This window comes from Lynx canadensis, chromosome A2 (assembly GCF_007474595.2).
Source record: "Lynx canadensis isolate LIC74 chromosome A2, mLynCan4.pri.v2, whole genome shotgun sequence".
NCBI lineage: Eukaryota > Metazoa > Chordata > Mammalia > Carnivora > Felidae > Lynx > Lynx canadensis.
Window position 1 is genome coordinate 25,162,839 of NC_044304.2, and position 18,869 is coordinate 25,181,707.

The 18,869-nt window shown below is 38.3% G+C and overlaps 1 long non-coding RNA gene across 3 annotated transcripts in view; it reads left to right on the plus strand.

Moving 5' to 3' along the window:
- LOC115508399 overlaps nucleotides 1–18,869 on the plus strand; it is a 46,747-nt gene that overhangs the window by 23,646 nt on the left and 4,232 nt on the right. Inside the window, exon 3 of one of the 3 annotated variants that reach the window (XR_003966993.1) lies at nucleotides 13,035–13,104. The exons of the other annotated variants lie outside the window; for them this stretch is intronic. This is a non-coding gene — a long non-coding RNA (uncharacterized LOC115508399). The remainder of the gene's footprint in view (nucleotides 1–13,034; nucleotides 13,105–18,869) is intronic. 3 annotated transcript variants of the gene reach the window in all.

Here is an 18,869-nt window from a genome sequence, read left to right on the forward strand (position 1 = left end):
CCACTCTCTCTCTTTTTCAAAATAAAAATAAATATAGAACTATCATATGATCCAGCAATTCTGCTTCTGAGTATTTGACCAAAGGAAATGATAGCACTAACTCTAAAAGATACACGCACTCTTATGTTCATTGTAACATTATTTATAATAGCCAAAACATGGAAGCAACTTAAGTGTCTGTCAATGGATAAATGGACAAAGAAAATGCAGAATATATATACAATGGAATATTATTCAGTCATAAAAAGATGGAAATCTTGCCATTTGCAACAACATAGAATGCCCTTGAAGGCATTATGCAAGTGAAATAAGTCAGAGAAAGACAAATACCAAATGGTCTCACTTATATGTGGACTCTTTAAGGAAAAAAAAACTGAACTCATAGAAACAGAAAACAGATTGGTGGTTGCCAGAGGCAAGGAGTAGGAAGTGGGCAAAATGGGTGAAGATGGTGAAAAGGTACAAACTTCCAGTTGTAAAATAAATATGTCTTGGTATTAGCAAGTAATGTACAGCATGATGACTATAGTTAATAAAACTTTGTTGTATATCTGAAAGTTGCTAAGAGAGTAAATATTAAGTTATTATCATGAGAAGAAAATAATTTGTAGCCATATATGGTAATGGATATTAACTAGACTTACTGTGGTGATCATTTCACAAATATACAACTATTGAATCATTATGTTGTGTACCTGAAACAAATATACTGTTATATATTAATTATATCTCAATCTTTTTAAAAAGGGGGAAAAAGTTTTTTAGATATTTCCAGTATTTGAGTCATCTTGGGGATGGTATCTGTTTCTTTTCCCATGATAATACGTCAGACTTTTGTGATTCTTTGTATGTCAAGTAATTTTGGATTGCATCCTGGCCATTTGTATATTATGTTATGATACTCTAAGTCTTTTTTTAAAATTTTTTTAATGTTTATTTATTATTGAGAGACAGAGAGAGACAAAGCATGAGTATGGGAGGGGCAGAGAGAGGTGGAGACACAAAATCTGAAGCAGGCTCCAGGCTCTGAGCTGTCAGCACAGAGCCTGACGCGGGGCTGGAACTCACAAACCGCGAGACCATGGCCTGAGCTGAAGTTGGACGCCCAACCAACTGAGCCACCCAGGAACCCCTGATACTCTAAGTCTTGTTTAATCCCTATGGACAATTTTTTTTTAAGTTTATGTATTTGTTTTAAGAGACACAGAGATAGCGTGAGTGGGGGAGGGGCAGAGAGACAGAGGGAAAGAGAGCATATGCCAAACAGGCTCCGCACTGCCAGTGCAGAACCCGATTCAGGGCTGAACTCACGACACAGCGAGATTATGACTTGAGCAGAACCCAGGAGTCAGACGCTTAACCGACTGAGCCATCTAGGTGTCCTGATAATTTTTTTTAAGCAGGCAATTGACCTGGTTAGGTACGGATTGCAAGTTCTGATCTGCCTTCTTCTTATTATTATTTTTCTTAATGTTTATTTTTGAGAGAGAGAGAGACAGAAAGTGTGAGTGTGCCAGCAGGGGAGGGGTAGAGAGATAGGGAGACAGAATTCGAAGCAGGCTTTGCACTGAGAGCAGAGAGCCCAATGTGGGGACGGAACTCACAAACCCTGAGATCATGACCTGAGTTAAATTGGGTGCTTAACTGACTGAGCCACCCGGGCACCCCCGATCTGTGTTCTGTGGGCTGCATTTCCAATGTCAATTTAATTTTCATTGCCTTTGTGGTGCCCTTAGATCTATCCTGCATGTGTGCCACCCACAGGCCAGCTGATACGTTGACAGTTACCTATCCTGTTTAGTTCTCAAAGATTTTGATGCATGCTCAGCACAGGAGAAGTCCAGGAATTTGTTCATAACTTTGTAAGATTACCTTCTGAAGCCTTGTCTCTGTGATCACTCCTCTCCTCTAGTTCACAGGGGTTCCCCTTTCTAGTCCTCTGGCCAGCCAGGGCTTTAGTCTCCCCTTTGCTATGCACTTCCTATGACTATAACTGCTTCTGCAGCCAAGCGGTGGGAAGATCAGGAGATTTAAATAAAAGAAATGGATGAGGTGCCTGGGTGGTTCAGTCAGTTAAGCTTCCAACTTTAATCTCAGCTCAGGTCTTGATCTCAGGGTTGTGAATTCAGACAAAGAAAGAAAGAAAGAGAGAGAGAGAGAGAGAGAGAGAGAGAGAGAGAGAAAGAAAGAAAGAAAGAAAGAAAGAAGAAAGAAAAGAGAGGGAGGGGGGAGGAAAGAAAAGGAAATGGAGATTCCCTCTATGCTCTTTGAACTATGGTTCAAACTGTGGTTCCTCTGGTCAGAGTGAAGGATTATCTTTGCTCTGAGAGTGAAGACAGAATAGAATGGGTTTAACCCATCTTAATTGGAACTGAAGGGTTCTTGGTGTGATTTTAATTTGCATTTCTCTTATAATAAGTGAATTTGACATTTTTTGGTATCTTTAAACAAAGTCCATATTAAAATGTCTTTAATTTCTTGTTCATATCTTTTGCTCATTTTTCTACTGGATTTTTGGTCTTCTTTATCTTCAAATATTTAAGGGTTATTAGCTATTTACCTGTTATATATGCAGAAAATATTATATGCAGTAAAAGATGAAAAACTAGCTTTTACTTTTACTTTGCTTATATTTTTATTTTTATTTTAAAAAAAAATTTTTTTTTCAACGTTTATTTATTTTTGGGACAGAGAGAGACAGAGCATGAACGGGGGAGGGGCAGAGAGAGAGGGAGACACAGAATCGGAAATAGGCTCCAGGCTCTGAGCCATCAGCCCAGAGCCCGACGCGGGGCTTGAACTCACGGACCGCGAGATCGTGACCTGGCTGAAGTCGGACGCTTAACCGACTGCGCCACCCAGGCGCCCCAAACTTTGCTTATATTTTTAACCATGAAAAAAGTTTTTATTTTTCTACAATTAGACTTATCAGTCTTTTCCTTTATTAAATCTGGTTTTTGAATCAGTTAGAAAACTTTTCTTTCCTTATGTACAGATTATAAAGAAATTCACTGCTGTCTTTTTTTAATTTAATTTTTTATTTTTTTAAATTTACATCCAAATTAGTTAGCATATAGTGCAACAATGATTTCAGGAGTAGATTCCTTAGCGCCTCTTACCCATTTAGCCCATCCCCCCTCCCACAACCCCTCCCCTTAACCCTCCATTTGTTCTCCATATTTATGAGTCTCTTCTGTTTTGTCCCCCTCCCTGTTTTTATATTATTTTTGTTTCCCTTCCCTTATGTTCATCTGTTTTGTCTCTTTTTTAAATTTTTTTTTTTTTCAAAGTTTATTTATTTTTGGGACAGAGAGAGACAGAGCATGAACGGGGGAGGGGCAGAGAGAGAGGGAGACACAGAATTGGAAACAGGCTCCAGGCTCTGAGCCATCAGCCCAGAGCCTGACGCGGGGCTCGAACTCACGGACCGCGAGATCGTGACCTGGCTGAAGTCGGACGCTTAACCGACTGCGCCACCCAGGCGCCCCATGTCTCTTAAAGTCCTCATATGAGTGAAGTCATGTGATTTTTGTCTTTCTCTGACTAATTTCACTTAGCATAATACCCTCTAGTTCCATCCACGTAGTTGCAAATGGCAAGATTTCATTCTTTTTGATTGCCGAGTAATACTCCATTGTATATATATATACCACATCTTCTTTATCCATGCAACCATCGATGGACATTTGGGCTCTTTCCATACTTTGGCTATTGTTGATAGTGCTGCTATAAACATGGGGGTGCATGTGTCCCTTTGAAACAACACACCTGTATCCCATGGACAAATGCCTAGGTGTCCTGATAATTTTTTATCAGGTCGTAGGGTAGTTCTATTTTTAGTTTTTTGAGGAACCTCCATACTGTTTTCCAGAGTGGCTGCACCAACTTGCATTGCCACCAGCAATGCAAAAGAGATCCTCTTTCTCTGCATCCTTGCCAACATCTGTTGTTGCCTGAGTTGTTAATGTTAGCCATTCTGACAGGTGTGAGGTGGTATCTCATTGTGGTTTTGATTTGTATTTCCCCGATGATGAGTGATGTTGAGCATTTTTTCATGTGTCAGTTGGCCATCTGAATGTCTTCCTTGGAGAAGTGTCTATTCATGTCTTTCGCCCATTTCTTCACTGGATTATTTGTTTTTTGGATGTTGAGTTTGATAAATTCTTTATAGATTTTGGATACTAACCTTTTATCTGATATGTCATTTGCAAATATCTTCTCCCATTCTGTTGGTTGCCTTTTAGTTTTGCTGATTGTTTCCTTCACTGTGCTGAAGGTTTTTATTTTGATGAGATCCCAGTAGTTCATTTTTGCTTTTGTTTCCCTTGCCTCTGGAGACGTATTGAGTAAGAAGTTGCTATGGGCAAGATCAAAGAGGTTTTTGCCTCCTTTCTCCTCAAGGATTTTGATGGCTTCTTGTCTTACATTGAGGTCTTTCATCCATTTTGAGTTTATTTTTGTATGGTGTAAGAAAGTGGTCGAAGTTCATTCTTCTGCATGTCACTGTCCAGTTTTCCCAGCACCACTTGCTGAAGAGACTGTCTTTATTCCATTGGATAGTCTTTCCTGCTTTGTCAGAGATTAGTTGGCCATACATTTGTGTGTCCATTTCTGGGTTCTCTATTCTGTTCCATTGATCTGAGTGTCTGTTCTTGTGCTGGTACCATATTGTCTTGATGATTACAGCTTTGTAGTATAGCTTGAAGTCTGGGATTGTGATGCCTCCTGCTTTGGTTTGCTTTTTCAAGATCGCTTTGGCTATTTGGGGTCTTTTCTGGTTCCATACAAATTTTAGGATTATTTGTTCTAGCTCTGTGAAGAATGCTGGTGTTACTTTGATAGGGATTGCATTGAATATGTAGATTGTTTTAGGTAGTATCGACATTTTAACAATATTTGTTCTTCCTATCCAGGAGCATGGAATATTTTTCCATTTTTTTGTGTCTTCTTCAATTTCTTTCATAAGCTTTCTATAGTTTTCAGTGTATAGATTTTTCACCTCTTTGGTTAGATTTATTCCTAGGTATTTTATAGTTTTTGGTGCAACTGTAAATGGGATCGATTCCTTAATTTCTCTTTCTGTCGCTTCATTGTTGGTATATAGGAATGCAACCAATTTCTGTGCATTGATTTCATATCCTGCAACTTTGCTGAATTCATGAAATCAGTTCTAGCAGTTTTTTGGTGGAATCTTTTGGGTTTTCCATATAGACTGTCATGTTGGTGTTTTCTTCTAATATTTGTGTGGTCTCCTATTTAAGATTTAACTTTCTAATCCTTTTGTGTAAGGTATGAGACATAAATCTAATTTAATTTTTTTCTAAATGGCTATCCTGTTTTCCCAGGACTATTTATTTGAAAGTCGAACTTTACCCCCATGATTTTACTTACTAAATTTCTATATGTCTTTGGGTCTGTATCTGAATTTTCTATCCTGTTCCACAAATCTATTTATCTATTCATGTGCTAGTATGATACTTTATATTTTTATTTTTTAAAGATTTTATTTTTTAAGTAATCTCTGTACCCAGTGTGGGGCTCAAACTCATAACCCCAAGATGAAGAGCCACACACTCCATCAACTGAGCCAGCTAGGTGCCCCGTATGCTTTTTAACTTAGTTTTTGTAGAATGTCTTAAGGTCTGATTGAGCTGTTGTAGATTTTTCTCTTTAGGTGTTTCCCTTGCTATTGTTCATTTTTATTTTTCCCTATGAACTTTGGCATTAACTTGCTAGCTCCATAAATAAATTTGCTGAAGGAGTGCCTGGGTGGCTCAGTCAGTTAAGTGTCTGACTCTTGATTTTGGCTCAGATCATGATCTTATGGTTTGTAAGATAGAAGCCCACATTGAGCTCTGTGCTGACAGCATGGAGCCTGCTTGGAATTCTCTTTCTGTCCTCTCTCTGCCCCTACCGTGTGTGCATGCTCTCTCTCTCTCTCTCTCTGTCTCTCTCAGGATGGATAAATAAGCATTAAAAAAAAAAGAACTTTGTATTTTTGATAGTGCAGATAGAGATACTCTTGCTTTGTTCATTATCTTTATGGAAATGTCCCTAGTGTTTCCCAGAGAAATAAAATATGTTAAGAAACTATCCATTAAAAAAAAGAAGAAAAAGATGAAAAGAAAAAGAAAATATCCATCAATTTCTATTTTCTTGCATTTTTTTAATAGATGTCAAATTTTGACAAAGGCTTCTTTAGGATCTATGGAGGTAATCATATGATTTTTCTTTCAAGATCTATTAATATGATATTTTATTAGATGTCCTAAGATTGAACCAATCTGCATTCCTGGAATGAAATCCTACTTGGTCATGATATATTATTTTTCTTAATGTTTACTTATTTTTGAGAGAGAGAGAGAGAAAGAGAGGGGCAGAGAAAGGGAGACAGAGGATCCAAAGCAGGCTCTGTACTGACAGCAGACAGCCCAATGCAGGGCTGGGACTCGTGAACCGTGAGATCATGACCTGAGCCATAGTCGGATGCTTAACTGACTGAGCCACCCAGGTGCCAATGGTATATTATTCTCTTAACATGGTGTTGTATCCTGTCTGCTAATGTTTTATTCAATATTTTTGTATCAATAGTCATAAGCAATCATAGTTTGTTATTTTCTTTCCTTTTCTTTTTTTATTATCTTTTAAAAGTCAACTTCATTTGATTTGGGTATCAATGTTGTGCATTTGCTACATTCTACAATAATTTATGTAGCATTGGGACTATGTGGTGTTTGAAGGTTTAGTAGAATTCCCCTGTGAAACTATCTGGAGCTGGTTCTCTTTTGTGAAATAATGTTCTATTTCTTCCACAGAAATTGGTATATTTAAGATTTCTATCTTTAAAGGAATCAAATTTGGTAAACTCTGATTTTTTGTTTTATGTTTTTTGGTTTTTTCAAAAGGTTTTATTTTTAAGTAATCTCTACACCCAACGTGGGGTTTGAACTCACAGCCCCAAGATCAAGAGTCGAGTGTTCTACCCATGAAGTCAGCCAGGTGCCCCTGTTTTTTGTTTTTTGGGGTTCTTTTGTTTTTAATTCACCACTTTGTCTAGTTGTTTTTTTTTTAAGTTTATATATTTATTTTGAGAGACAGAGAGAGAGTGAGAGAGCAGGGGAGGGGCAGAAAGAGAGAGAGAGAGAGAGAGAGAGAGAGAGAGAGAGAGAGAGAATCCCAAGCAGGCTCCACTCTGTCAGCACAGAGCCTGATGTAGGGCTCGAACCCACGAACTGTGAGATCATGACCTGGGCTGAACCAAGAGCCAGACGCTTAACTGACTGAGCCACCCAGGTGCCCCTGTCTAGGTTTTTAAAATGTATTTGCTTAAAGGTCTACCAAATAGTCTCTTATGATTTAAAATTTTTCTTCTACTTAAATTACTCTTACTATTTCCCCTTGTCATTTCTTATTTTGCATATTTGTGTTTTCCTTCTTTTGCCTGATTAAGTTAGCAAGTAGCTTATCTATTTTGTTAACTTTTTCCAAAAACAAATCACGATTTTGACTTGTTCAAACATACTATTTCTCTATTCTCTATCCACTAATTTCTGATTTTATCTAATCTTTGTGGTTTCCATTTCTGTACTTTGTTGTTGTTTGTTTATTCTGTAATTATTTTCTGATGTCTTGAGCTTGGAATCTTTTTACCACTCTCTCATTTTTAATGATATATATGGTTGGGGTATGGATTTTCCTCTCATCCCTACTTTATATATACATTTATTTAATTGACTCTGTTATACAGTTTTATTATCAGTCTCCAGAGATTCGATAATTTTGGTTTGTCTCCCCCTCTGTACCCAAGAGTTAATAGGTTTAAAAATTTCCAGGTTGAAGATTCTTTTCATATTTAAACAATATGAAACTTACAAAAGTTGCAAGTATAGTACAAAAAATATTTTTTCCTGAATCATTTGAGAGTAAGTTACCAACTTCTAGCCCTACTCACCTCAAACACTTAGTGTGTATTTCCTTCAGACAGGTATGTTTCCTATATAACCACAATACAGGTACAGAAATGAGGAAATTAACATAATTAACATAGATGTTCTTGTTTTTCTTTTGTCCTGCAGAATCCCTAGGTTTCTCCCTTCTGCTCCTTTCCCGCTTTTACCGTACAGTCTCCTCTCTCTTCCTTTTTACTCTTTTCTCCCCCAAAAGCATTGCCTTTCCAAAGGCTTTTCATGCACACATTTTAGTCCCTTCCCTGTAATCAGTACTTTGATGTACCAAGACTCTTCACATTTAAAGTGGACTTTCCCTATTGAAAAAAAATTTTGAGATGTAATTCACATACCATAAAATCAATTTTTTTAAAGTGTACAATTCAGGGAGTCTGGGTGGCTCAGTTGGTTAAGCATCCGACTCTTGATTTCAGCTCAGGTCATGATCTCATGGGTTTGTGAGATGAAGCCCCAAATTGGGCTCTACATTGACAGCATGGAGCCCTCTTGGGATTCTCTCCCTCCCTCCCTCTCTCTGCTCTTCCCCCACTTACGCGCACACATGCATGCTGTCTCTCTTTCAAAATAAATAAATGAATGGGGTTTTTTTAAGTATACAGGCGTACCTGGGTGGTTCAGTTGACCTGAGCGTCCAACTTCAGCTCAGGTCATGATCTCACAGTTTGTGAGTTGGAGCCCCGCGTCAGGGTCTGTGCTGACAGCTCAGAGCCTGGAGCCTGTTTCAGATTCTGTGTCTCCCTCTCTCTGACCCTCCCCCGTTCATGCTCTGTCTCTCTCTGTCTCAAAAATAAATAAACGTTAAAAAAAAATTTTTTTTAAACGAATAAAAAGTATACAATTCAGTGGTTTTTAGTACATTCACAAGATTGTGAAACCAGTACCATATCTAATTCCAGAACATTTTTATCACCCCCTAAAAACCCCATTATCATTAGCATCATTGTCCAACTCTGCTCCCAGCCCCTAGTAACCACTAATCTACTTTCTTTCTCTATGGTTTTGCTTATTGTGGACATTTCATAGAGTTGGAATCATATAAAAAGAGGCTTTTGTATTTGGCTCCTTTCACTTATCATGCTTTTTTCAAAGTCTATCCATTGTAGAATATATGGTAGAATATATCAATACTTCATTCTTTTTTATGGCTGAATAATAGTCCCTTATATGGCTATACCGCATTTTCTTCAATTCATTAGTTAATGTTAATTGAGGTGTTTCCACCTTTGCACTCTTATGAATAATGTTCCTGTAAATATTCATGTACAAGTTTTTGTATGGACATGTTTTCAGTTTGAGTGTATATCTAAGAGTAGAATTTCTGAGTAATACGGTAATTTTATGTTTAATTTTTTGAAGATCTGACAAATGCTATCCAATGTGATTGCACCATTTTACATTTCCACAGCAATGTTTGAGGGTTTCCATTTCTCTACATCCTTGTCAATATTTGCTACTATCTGTCTTTATAAAAAATTATATCTATCCTAGTGGTCGTGTGGTGGTATTTCATTGTGGTTTTGATTTGCATTTTCTGGGCTTTCTCTTTCCTGTGATTTTAACCCAGTCTGCCTTTACAGCCCCTACTCTTTTTTTTTTTTTTAATGTTTATTTATTTGAGAGAGACAGAGAGTAGGGGAGGGGCAGAGATAGAGGGAGAATTGCAAGCACGCCCCGCACAGTCAGCGTAGAACTGGATCTCACATTCATGACATCATGACCTCAGGCGAAATCAAGTCAGATGCCTAACTGACTGAGCCACCCAGGCAGCCCAGAGTCCCTACTCTTAACCTCTCTTCTATAACAGATACCACATAAAGAGTAAAAAGTAAAAATCCCCTTTGGACTACCTCTTAATGCCACAGTAACCACTTGTTACAGCTTCAACAGTTTATTATAAATTTATTATATATCCTTATAGACCTTGTCCCTGCATATAAGCACTCTTAGGGTCATTTTAGTTTACTTTTGTTTTTTACATAAATGATGCTGTAATATGCATATTCTGTAATTTGCTTCTTTTTACTCAACATGCTATTATTTTTAAAAGTCTATAAGCATGTATTATGTAAATAAAAATTATTGTAAGTGTAATAATGGCATCTTCTAGATGAGTGAGTACATCTGGGTTTCTTCTATAAATTTCTGATTGCTATTTTAGGGTAACAGACTTAAATCTAGGGATTTTGTTAAATCTTAATTGTAAGTTTTAATATTTATATAAACAAGAATGTACATATCTCTAGCCAAAATACCACTTATATTTAGAGAATATGTTATTTCTAAGGAATTCTGGGAACTTAATAGATGCTGATTACTTTAACTATCAAACACTCAGCCCCCCTACCTCCCCTACCTCCAAAAAAAGAAAAGAAAAAAACAAGACTTCAGTGTACTTCTTTTTAACTTAAAAATTTTTTTTAATGTTTATTTTTGAGAGAGAGAGAGAGAGAGAGAGAGAGAGAGAGAGAGCATGAGTAGGGAAGGGGCAGAGAGAGAGGGAGACACAGAATCAAAAGCAGGCTACAGTTTTTGAGCTGTCAGCACAGAACCTGACAGGGGGCGTGAACCTGTGAAGTGTGAGATCATGACCTGAGCTGAAGTCAGACTCTCAACCAACTGAGCCACCCAGGCACCCCAGTGTACTTTTTAATATATTGCCGTTAGAGCTGTTAACTATGTCTTCTGGAAGGTTTAGTGGGAAGAGGCAACTGTAGAGTTGGGCAGAACTTAGTCTGAATCATACCTAAGCCACTTCCTAGCTGTGTGGCCCTGACCAAATTATTTAGTCTTTCTGTATCCCACAATTTACTCATCTATAAAGTGGGGATAATAAGTCATCATAATAAAAATATCTGAGGTTAGGTTTTCTTATCTTTTTAAAAAAAATTTTTTTTTAACGTTTATTATTTTTGAGAGAGCGAGAGCCAGAGAGCAAGCAGGGAAGGGGCAGAGACAGAGGGAGATACAGAATCGGAGGCAGGCTCCAGGCTCTGAGCTGCCAGCACAGAGCCCGATGTGGGGCTTGAACTCACAGACCGCGAGATCATGACCCGAGCTGAAGTCGGCCACTTAACCGACTGAGCCACCTAGGCCCCCAGGTTTTCTTATCTTTAAAGTGGGTTGGCTATATCCAACCTGCAGAGCTGTTGTGAAAATTGAATCAGATAATTTATGTGAAGTACCATATTGAGTAGCTCGTGGTAGGCAGCTAATAAATGGTGATATTAATTATTGTTTTTATTAATAGTATCATCTATTATCTTTATGACTTTGGTGAGGAGGCTCATTCACTTCATTGTTTGTTATGCAAAAGGATACTGATAGGCTAAAAAATGTCATAAAGATCTGTAGATCATAGAAATAACCTATTAAGATACTAGAAACACAATGGGTAATCACAGGAATGGCAAGGTGTCAGATAAAGCAGAGGGAAATAACAGTAAAGGATAAGATTGAGATTTGTCTAAAAATATTTCAATTTAGGGGCACCCAGATAGCTCAGTCCATTAAGTGACCAGCTTCAGCTTAGGCATGTTCTCACGGCTCATGAGTTCAAGCCCTGCGTCAGACTCTCTGCTATCAGCACAGAGCCTGCTTTGGATCCTCTGCCTCCCTCCCCTGCTCTCTCTATCTCTCAAAAATAAACATTGAAAAAATAAAAATATTTCAAATCATGTATGTAAAAATCATAAGATTAAAAGGTAAATGTTAAGAAATTATGAGTCAAACTATGGTAATCAAATGTTTACTGTATAAGGAACTGACACAAATCAGTAAGAAAAACTGTAAGACTATATTGCTTACAACAGTGCTGTTTTTATAACCCCTCAAACTCAGTGGTTGGAAACTCTCTCACAGGCCTGGGATTTGGAAGAATATAGGCAGGTTTGGCTGGGCTTGCCTTGGCTGCAGGCTGCAGGTTAGGTTGAGGTCTGCTTCGTGTTTCTCAATTTGGAGGCTAACCTAAAGGGGCAGTAGGTACTCAGAGTGTGTGCTTCTCCCGGCAATAGCAGAAGAGCAAGTAGATAAGGGGAAGGTCTCTTGAGGCCTCTTCCTGGAACTGGTACTGCATCACTTCTGTCCACATTCTATTGGCTAAAGGAGATCACATGACCAAACCCAACAGCAGCGGAGATGGCAGATGTACTCTGCCCTCAATAATGGGTGGTGCTGCAAAGCCACAGGCCAAAGGGCATGGATGTATGATTTTAAAATACGGAGGGCATGGGGCACTTGGGTGGCTCACTCAGTTGAGCATCTGACTTCGGCTCAGGTCATGATCTCATGGTTCATTGAGTTTGAGCCCGGCATCGGTCTCCCTGCTGTCAGAGCAGAGCCCGCTTCAGATCCTCTGTCTGCCCTCTCTTGCACTCTCTCTCCCTTTCAAAAAAAAAAAAATACAGAGGGCATGAAAAACTGAACAGTGACTCAACATACCACAGACTGCCAAGAAAGTAATAGGTGAAGTAGGATTGACCAAATGAGAAGATAAAGTTATCAGGTAACATGCCAAAAGTTGAATCTCAAAAAATCAAGTTGAAATAACAATGAGAAATCACTTTTCATCTGCAAAATTAGCAAAAGTATTTCTAAAAATGATTAAACTCAGTCAGGATGAGGTAAAACAAGCAAATAAGTAAAAGATTTTCATTTTTGTAGTAACAGTGCAAAGAAACAATGACATCTTTGAAGGTACTTAAAAGCTTGTTATTTATTTTCCTGAGCATGGTTTGAATTTTTGAGAGAATACGTCAAAAAGGTAAAATTTGTCCTAAATTTCAATTTCTATGCCTAATACAGCTAACACACACACATGCAAATAATTGTTTTGGATCCCATTTAATTTTTTTAGGAATTCTCTGCCTTTTTAACATAGTTCTAACACTTTTCTCTAATGTACTTTTCGTAGTAATAGTGATTTTCAAATGTTTTAAAGCTTTGGGACCCTATTTGAAGTCTAGAACAAACTAGCATGTGGCAAAGTAGAGATCATCGGAAAATTCTGTTAGCATGGTTACTGTTATTACTCATAAGGATGATCATTACTTGTAAAATTATTATTTGCAGGGATTCACTTGCAAATTGCTAAGAAAACCTTTTCTCATGACAGTATCAGAAGTAAAAGAAATAGAAGTAGGTAAGTAAAGTCCCCTACCTCCTGAGTGTGCAAGTTACAGGGCCAAACATGATCCAGTTCTTGCATATTTAGTAATTTTCAAATGTCCCAAAGCTTGCAGTACTTTAAATTCACTGCCTTCTCCTTTTCCCACATAGTAGCTAAAGCCTCCCAAATTTCCCTTCTCTCTCTATAATCTCCACCTTTCCATCTCCACCACCCCTACCTTTACCCAGGTAAGGTAAAGGTCAACAACTTCAAAAATACGTATTGCAACTATAGGTAGGTGGGTCCCCTCAATCTGGCCTTTAACTTCACCCCGCATCCTGTTTCTGTCTTCCTAAACCATGGTGCAACCCTAGTTTAGTAAACAAACATGGTTCGCCATTTCCCGCCACATCGTTTTACTTCCTTGGCCTTTTTCAAAGGTTCTCCATAACCTGTATCCACCCCTAATGGGCAGGTCTGGCTGCATAATTTGGGGGGTTCAGTGCAAATTAAAATTGTAGGACTATTGGGGCAAAAATTACTAAGATTTTCAAAATGGCAGCAGCAGAGCATCAAACCAAGTATGGGGCCGTTCTGAACACAGGGTCCTGTGTAACTACAGGGGGTGCATTGTGCCCACAAAGTTGGCCATGCCAACAGTCACCCATCGCTGTAGAGAGGCCACCATTCTTGCTGTCCAGCTTCCGAGTCTTCTTACGTATTGTTTCCTCACCTGGAACACCGTCCTCCCAACACCCAGCTCCTGCCCACATTAAGCTTTAGTCTTTTCACAGACCTATTCATGTAGAGGCAACGAGTTGAGAGTTGGTCTTTACATATGTCTGATCCATCCCCTCCTATAGCTTATAGTAGTCCTGACCATCTACAAATCTACAAACATTAATTTAGACCTTAATTATATGCTTCCATGTGTTATTATCTTACTGTTTCATTCATTCATTCATTCATTCATTCACCAGATATTGTATGCCAAATATTTGCCATGACTTTGCTAGGCACTGGGTATAGTAAGTCCCAAAACAGCAGAAACCTTGTTTTACTTGTTCACCATTCCATCCCCATAGTCTCACATAGTGATGGGCTCGTGGCAGATACTGAACAAATTGTTGTTGAATAACTGTTAACCAGTATTTTCTCTCCATCATATAGTGAGCCCCTAGAGACCAAGAACTGTTTTTATTTGTTCCAAGACTGCTGATTGAGAACCCGCTATGTGCCACATATTGTTCCAGACATAACAACACTGTTCTAGACAACTTTCCTTACTTCTTCTATATTCCCTAGCACATTATTATAAGTGAACATTTCCTGATCATTTTGTATTTGCCAGGAATTAGTCTAAGCCTTATCCATTATCTCATTTAATTCCCCCAATGATTCTATGAAATAGGTCCCATTTTATCCCCATTTTATAGATGACAAAATCGAGGCTCAAAGAGATTAAAGAACTGACCCAAAGTCAAATACCTATTGGGGTTTGAACCCGGGTGACCAGACTCTACATTGCTAGGCTGCCTCCAATGAGTACTTTTTGATTGACTGACTTGACTGAAATAGAGAGCTCAAGGAAGAGTAGTATTGGTGGCTCAATACACCATCAAATAGGGGCTGTGTCCTGTAAAACCACTGTTAGGCAATTTCTTTTTTTTTTTTTCAACGTTTATTTATTTTTGGGACAGAGAGAGACAGAGCATGAATGGGGGAGGGGCAGAGAGAGAGGGAGACACAGAACCGGAAACAGGCTCCAGGCTCTGAGCCATCAGCCCAGAGCCCGACGCGGGGCTCGAACTCACGGACCGCGAGATCGTGACCTGGCTGAAGTCGGACGCTTAACCGACTGCGCCACCCAGGCGCCCCGGCAATTTCTTGACCAACACCAGATACAATAGGTGTATGGTTCTTTGCAAGCTTGTAATGTGGTAAATAGGACATAAACTGTGGCATCATTTACTTCATCATATGAACTTCCAGTCATAAAATGCTAAATAAAGGAGATGCCCACTAGACTATCCAAGGATGCCTGGAAGAAGAGACCAGACATGAAGCTCCTAAATGTTAACTCTTTACTAGACAGAAGGTAAGCAATAAACTTTTTGGGCTGGGGTTCGGTTGTGGGACCCAGTAATTCCTGTCGACATCAACAAGCTTCCTAAGGCATCAGCAGGGGAAAAGGAAAAGGGTGGGAATAAGAAAACAAGAGAGAGGAAAATGGGAAGGCGTGAGTCTAATGAGATGTGGACTGGTCAGAGCCATCAAAAGCTGCCTTGGCTGCTTGGCCACTGTGGGTTGCTGCCCCAGCAGGAGACAGAACACTTCAAATGAGCTTTAGGGACGCCTGGGTGGCTCAGTCAGTTAAGCATCTATCGACTCTTGATTTTGCCTCAGGTCGTGATCTTGCAATTTGTGAGTTCGAGCCCTGTGTTGGGCTCTGCGCTAACAGTGCTGACAGTTTGGAGCTTGCTTGGGATTTTCTCTCTCTCCCTCTCTCTGCTCCTCCCCAGCTCATGCTCTCTCTTTCTCTCACAGTAAATAAAGTTAAAAATAAATAAATAAATAAACAAATAAAATGAGCTTTACATGCAGCCAAAGGCACACGGAAGGGCTTTCAGTCCCATGGGGCTCAGCGAGATGGAGAGGGCAGGTCACCATGTCATACTTTGATTTCTGTTCCTCATCAAGTAAATGGACTCAGCTCCCTGCTTTTGAAAGAAGTAAAAACAAGGCCCAGGTTGATGCTGTGTGCTGGGTTTGGTAATGGGGGATTCATGCGATTCGTGTGATGTGTGATAAGATGCAGGGAGTGAAAGCAGCTATTAACACTGATTAACTCAAAAGTTGACCACCGGCACACACAGCCATTGTTTCCAACAGCACTCTCTAGCGATGGGCTTTGTCTGGCTGGCTTCACAAGAGACAAATGCCATTATAGGAGACCAAATAACCTTATTTAGGCAGCCGTCAGATAATAGAGACGCTCTAGGTATTAGCCTGACTGCATTAGTTTGATTTGTTACTACTGTTCACCTTGTCCTGGGTATTAATGGAGAAAAAGGCTTGGAATTACCAGGAGCAGAGATAAGCTGTGGATTAGAGCCTGTGTGTTTTGAGGGAAAGACAATTCTATCTTGGGTTTTCATTTCCATTTCCACCTTGCTTGATTTTTCCTCAAAGTTAAAGTCCAGCTTTTTCCCTGAATATCATTATATTCACTCCAAAGTTATAATTGCTTTAAAAAAAAAAAGTTACTAACTCATTATTTCCTCTAGTAAGATCAATCAGCCTTTATCTTTGGAAATGATTTTGGGGGAAATTCACTTATAATCTTGTATATTATTTTGCTTCTTTGAATATTTTAATATATTACAGACTCACTTCAAAACATTTAAGGATATTATGTTATTAGTATCTGAAAATATGTGAAATATCTGAAAGAACGTGCATATTATATTCATAGTTACTTCTTTAATATTACAAATTCTAGTATTATTTAAATTTTTTCTGACTTCCAAATGTTATTTTTTATAGATGCATAGTTTCTATTATAAATGATTTCAGTTATAAGTATGTACCTTCAGTTGTAAACACAACTTATCTCAATGATAGATAAAATTGAATTTTAGACCCACGTAAATAGGTTATATTATGGTCACTAGAGAATTCTGAGATAATGATATTCTAGAGTTATTGTTTCTTTCCTCACTAGACTTTTTATAGGTATGACCAGGTTTTATAACTAAAAAATAAATTTAAGTGCATTATTAGTTATTAATCAATGTTTGTGATATTGTTTCATTTTTTTCAAAGTCTAGCACTTTATATAGAAATTTCCCACTCTTCACAGTTAGGTTTAATTTCAGGTAAGTTCTAGATAAACTATGATTACTCTCTGAAATATCAATTTGTGAAAAGTACTACTTTAAAAATACTTAAGTGTTAATATTGTAAAATAGCTTGTAATATGCAGGGCTGAAATCCTCTTCTAAACTAAGCAAACATTAGGAAAGGGATAGAGCTAGATGTCTGACATGGCAAGATGTCAGAAAGATGCACAGAATGTTAAGTGTGATGACATTTAAAAAAATAACAAATAGAGGGGCACCTGGGTGGCTCAGTTGGTTAAGCGACCGACTTCAGGTCATGATCTCATAATTCATGGGTTCGAGCCCACATCCCCACACCGGGCTCTTTGTGGACAGAGTGGAGTCTGGTTGGATCCGGTCTTCCTCTCTCTCTGCCCCTCGCCGGCTTGTGCACACACACTATCTCTCTCCCTCTCTCATGAGAATAAACATTTTTTAAAAAATATTTTAAAAAAGTAACAAATAGAAATGTGTGTGTATATCTATGTATACATATGTACCTGCCTTCGTGTAGAAAAAGATACATAACAATGTTTAATGATGATTATCTGGGAAGGATGAGGCTTGAGAGAGATTTTCTTCTATTTCTACATTACTTGAATTGTTTACAATATGTAAATATGATGTTTGGGATAAAAATAAAAGACTGTTTGAGAAGCCTACCCATCACGTGACACTTTCCTCTCCAACGCACTCCAGTTGACTTCCAGTCCTCAACTTAATATAACTTCACAGAAACCTAATGAAGAGCAAAGAAAGCTCCCAGTGGATGAATTCTTACTGATATATTTCATAAATAGTGCTTCACATTTTGTATTAGTGAAAGCAGCTCCTTATATTGGGAAAAATGGCCCAGTCTGACAGTAGACTTCCTTGGAAAACATGTAATGCCTCTGGTTTTCCAGTGGCTGCCCTTCTGTTCTTCCTCCCTCTCCATCTCAGCAATAGTGGAACAGAATAAGACCATCTATTGCTGACTAGTTGTTGGGACACAGAGCTCTCTATCCCCAATGTGCTCTCCCTAAATGATCTTTTAAAAGCTCTAAAATCTGAGTCACACTCCTTTTCCTCAGTGATAATATGCACACTCCTTTTCATCTTTCTCATGCAATTAAACAAACAAAAATGTATATAGTAGGTATAGATTCAATAATTCAACAAGAATCTTCTACTGTGGTCATTGCTAGGAAAGAAGAGAACAGAGGAGCAGGAAAGAAAAGGGAGGGGAGAATTCAACTCAATGAGGACAGCTGAAATATAGTTTCCAGGAGACCAAGTCAAAGTCCTCAAGTAAACATTTCAAAGAGCATACGCACTCTGGCCTTCCACTAATTAACTAGAAAACAAACACCCAGACTTCCAGTGGTAGGACTTCTTTTTTGTGATGCATCTTACCTATTCCTTCCCATCTTTAGTTGATAGGTATAATGGCAAGTGCAAGGAAAATACATAGTTTTTGTCCCAAAAAAGTGCCCTGATTTTTTCTAGCGATTATGTCACAGCACATACAAAAGGCAGATCAGTTACCTCATCAGTCAACGTATTACTTTTAACAACAAAATATACAGTTGTTTGGAAACCACTAAACTAGAAATAGATATTAGCCCAATGATCATTATTCCTTTAATGAATGAAAGTAAAACACAACATTAAATAGCTAGGAAAATATTTTAAAATTTGCATGTATTTGCAGCTCAATCCTTTTTGCAATATAATATCAAGGGTATGAATATGACAACTGATGTCTTTCTATCTCTACTTTGGCATAATGATTTTGCTTAAAAAAAAAACAGCTTGAAACTGGCATGCTAGAAGGATTTGTATTGATACGTGGTGAGAAAGTTTCACTGCTTTATGTCAGAAATTAAGAGGAGCTAATAATCATGTTTCAAAATGCACTTGAAGAAAACTAATTGA